This window comes from Mastomys coucha, unplaced genomic scaffold (genome assembly GCF_008632895.1).
Source record: "Mastomys coucha isolate ucsf_1 unplaced genomic scaffold, UCSF_Mcou_1 pScaffold16, whole genome shotgun sequence".
Lineage (NCBI taxonomy): Eukaryota > Metazoa > Chordata > Mammalia > Rodentia > Muridae > Mastomys > Mastomys coucha.
In genome coordinates this window covers 43,315,292-43,319,739 of record NW_022196898.1, presented here as the reverse complement: position 1 = coordinate 43,319,739, position 4,448 = coordinate 43,315,292, and the positions used below count along the sequence as shown (strand labels likewise).

At 39.2% G+C, this 4,448-nt stretch overlaps 2 protein-coding genes across 2 annotated transcripts in view; both read right to left on the bottom strand.

The window, feature by feature from the left end:
- Positions 1-4,448, bottom strand: part of Hormad1 (HORMA domain containing 1) — a 63,018-nt gene that overhangs the window by 22,670 nt on the left and 35,900 nt on the right. The gene's annotated exons all lie outside the window — the stretch shown is intronic.
- Golph3l (golgi phosphoprotein 3 like) overlaps positions 1-4,448 on the bottom strand; it is a 31,547-nt gene that overhangs the window by 22,670 nt on the left and 4,429 nt on the right. The window lies entirely within an intron of this gene.

Here is a 4,448-nt window from a genome sequence, read left to right as displayed (position 1 = left end):
TCCTGGAACTCACTGTGTAGACCAGGCTGGCCTCGAACTCAGAAATCCGCCTGCCTCTGCCTCCCAAATGCTGGGACTAAAGGTGTGCGCCACCACCGCCCCACCTTTTTTTAAGATTTATTTTATGTATATGAGTACATTGTCTTCAGACACACCAGAAGAGTGTATTGGATCCAATTACAGATGGTTGTGAGCCCCATATGGTTGCTGGGAATTGAACTCAGAACCTTTGGAAGAGCAGTCAGTGCTCTTAACCTCTGAGCCATCTTTCCAGCCCCTTTGATATCTTTATATTTTTACTACCTAAATATACAATCTTTTTCAATTTTATAGTAAGTGGAATTGTATTTTATATATATGCCCGGCTTTTGTTAAGAAACATTATTTGAGAAATACACATATAGAATAGTAATATTCAGTTGAATCTGCATATAAAACATTTAAAGGGAGGAGCTCATAAGAAGATCCCACCCCATGCCTCATAAGGAGCTATAAGCAGTTAATGATTGCTACTAGAGGGGAGTCATGCTCCTTGGTGTTGTAGCCACTGGTAGACCATCCTTATTCAAGTAAGTAAGTCCTACCCATAGTTATCCAGGCAGCTTTAACTAAACATAATAAGCTACAAAATGAACAAATATGAAAGCAAGAAGACAGTTTGCTTGGAAGAAGAGTTTTGGTGGGAGGAGAAAGAGGATAAGAGAAGGTAATAGGGGAGAATATGATTAAAGTACATTATAAATATGCATATAAAATTGTGAAAGAATAAATTTAATATTATAACAGATTAAAAACATTTATATCCATTTAAATCAATGGATTTTGTATTTTCAAATAAGGTCTAGCTATGTAACTTACGCTAAACAGAAGCTTGTAATCCTCTTGTTTGAGTTAGTCTCTAGAGCAGTTGTTTCTCAACCTACTCAATACTGCAACCTTTTAATATAGTTCCTCATGTTGGGATGACTCCAACCATAAATTTTTTTTTTCTTCCAAGACAGGGTTTCTCTGTATAGCCCTGGCTGTCCTGGAACTCACTCTGAAGACCAGGCTGGCCTTGATCTCAGAAATCCGCCTGCCTCTGTCTCCCAAGTGCTAGGATTAAAGGCCTGCCCCACCACAGTCTGGTGCATAAAAATATTTTTGTTGCTACTTTTATAAGTATGATTTTGCTACTATTGTAATCATAATGTAAATATCTGTGCTTTCTGATGGTCTTAGGCAACCCCTACGGTCATTCAACCAACCAAAGGTGTGATCCACAGGTTGCTCTAGTTAGGAGAGTCTGTGTTGTACTACCATGCCCAGCTAGGCCAGTCATTTCTGTCTGCCATGCTGCTGCTGAGAATTGATGCTACTTAAGTTTTAAAAGCATGGTTTTTGGAGATAGGTTTTTAGTATGTAACCTTGGCTAACCTGGAATTTGGCATTTAGACCAGGCAGGTGTCAAACTCAGAGATTCTCCTGTCTCTGCCTCCCAGGTGTTGAGATTAAAGGGTATGTATTAGAATGACTAGCATCTAACATTTTTATATTTTGACTCATGTTCACTAGCCCAGACTGGCCTTCAAACTCCCTAGGTAGCCAAGGGTGATCTTATATTTCTGCTTCTCTTGCCTCTATCTCCCAAGTACTGGGGTTATAGATACATAACTGTTATCTTTAAAAAAGTACAGGGGTTGTTATGTATATAAGAAACCTTGCCATGAAGACCCAATTCGCAACACCTACATAACAAGCTGGATATAACAATGGGTACATGTAACCTCAGAGTGGTGGAAGGTGGAGACAGGAAAATCATTAGAACATGTTAGCTGTCAGCCTAGCTCCAAGGTTAACTAGAGATTCTGTTTCAAGGAATAAAGCAAAGAATGATAGAACCCCTAGGGCGCTCAACCTATTCTGGTCTTCATGAGTCACAGCACTACACACAAACATGTACATATGCACACGCACATACATACACACACACACACACCAAAAACATATTTTCAAAACATAAAATTGGGCTGGCGAGATGGCTCAGCGGGTAAGAGCACTGACTGTTTTTCTGAAGGTCCTGAGTTCGGATCCCAGCAACTACATGGTGGCTCACAACCACCCATAATGAGATCTGATGCCCTCTTCTGGTGCGTCTGAAGAGAGCTACAGTGAATTACACTGGAGCGAGTGGGGCCGGAGATGGCTCACTGCCATCTGTACAGCTACAGTGTACTCATACACATAAAATAAATAAAATCTTAAAAAAAAAAAAACATAAAATGGATAGCTTATATGAAGTTTATCTTGATATTTTTACAGGATTACAGAACAGAAAATATACACAGTAAATACATAAAATCCACAGAGTTTAAGAAGTAAAGGTATTCTCAAGTCAAATCAATTAAGGAAGGAAGAGATGTTACTAGATGTATATAGTCAAATAACTTTTAAATTAAATTTTTATGTATATGGATGTTTCTTCTCCATATATGCCTGTGTACCATGAGTATGCCTGGGGACTATACCAGGCCAGAAAAGGGCATTGGATCCTATGGAACTGATGGCTGTGAGCTGCCATGTGGGTGCTGGGAATTCAACTCAAGAATTCTTTTTTTTTTTTTTTTTTTTTCGAGAAAGAGTTTCTCTGTAGCCCTGGCTGTCCTGGAACTCACTGTGTAGACCAGTCTGGCCTCGAACTCAGAAATCCGCCTGCCTCTGCCTCCCAAGTGCTGGGATTAAAGGCGTGCGCCACCACTGCCCGGCAACTCAAGAATTCTTAGTGCTCTTAAATGCTAAGACATCTCTTTAGCCCTGCCAAGTAATTTCTAAGGACAATTATCAAAGCCAAAGTCAACCTTTTGTCTATATAAAATAACATCTAATAACATTTAAGTTTTCAAAAGTAAAGCCAATAATAACACCTCTATTTTTGGTATTTGCTTAAGGTCTTCTTGGATAAGAACCTAGTTGTTTAATAATTATATCCAGAGCCAGCCAGCATGATGGCTCAGTGGGTAAAGGCACTTGCTGCCAAGCCTGACAGCCTGGGTTTGATCCTCAGAACCCTCATGGTAGAGAGAGTGAGTTTTACAAATTGTCCTCTGACATCCACAAATATATGTGTATCATGACAGGCGCTCTTTCTCTCTTCTTCTCTCTCTCTCTTTCTTTCTCTCCCTCTCTTTCCCTCCCTCCTTCCCTCTCCCCCTCTCTCACACACACACAACCTCTGCACAAACAAGAACAAACATACCTACATACACAGAAAAAAAAAGTTAAGTTATAATCGAAGGATAGTGTACCTTATTGCTAGAAAAGCCATGAAAATACGTGGTTATTAATTCCACAAGACTATCTCAAGACCAATTCTACTATACAATACATGCTCTCTCTAGGTTGAAACAGGAGGGTTGCTGTGGATTTGGTCTATGTAGTGAGTTCCAGGACAGTTAAGCAAAACCCTGTCTCCAACAACAACAACAACAACAACAAAAACAATAAATGAAAATAGTTGGGCTGGGAAGTGTCATTTCTTCGATAAGGTACTTGTCTAACATATATAAAGCCCTAGGGCCAATCCCCAGTATTATATAAACCAGGTACAGTAGCATATGCCTTAATCTCAGAACTGGAGGTGAAGACAGGAGGATCATCAAGGCCATCCTCTATATATAATGAATCTTCAGAAAGTCTGGGCTACATGAGACTCAAAAATAATTAAAAAAAAATTTGTTCTATTTTTTCTTTGAAATAAAGTCTCACCATGTAATCCACTGTCTTTAAACTTGCTATGTAGCTCAGATTGACACTGAATCAATGATTATATGGCCTCATGATTCCTGAATGCCAGAACTGCACTATGACACTTTGGCCTAAAATTTCTACGAGTAAGGAGACATTTAGAAATAAAAAAATGAGGGCTGGAGAGATGGTTCAGCGTTAAAGAGCACTGACTACTATTTCTGAGGTCCCGAGTTTAATTCCTAGCAACCATATGGTGGCTCACAGCCATCTGTAATGGGACCCTATGCCCTCTCCTGGTGTGTCTGAAGATAATGACAGTGTACTCACATACATAAAATAAATAAATAAATCTTAAAACAATAACTTAAATTTAAAAAATAAAAAAGGTAAAATTATTACTTTGTTTTACTTTTGAGACAGGGTCTTGGCATGTCATTGATGAAGCCTTGGCCTCATTATATAGTACAGGCTAGTCTTGGACTCTATAACTATCCTTAACCTTCCAAGTGTTGGGCTACATTGGCATTAATAGGGGTTGCTGTTGAAAACAGATTTTTTTTAAAAAGACTTATTTATTTTATGTCTATGAGTACTCTACCTACATGTATAGCTGCACACCAGAATAGGGCATCAGATCCAACTACAGATGGTTGTTAGCCATCCATCTGGTTGCTGGGAATTGAACTCAGGACCTCTGGAAGACCAGCCAGTGCTCTTAATGG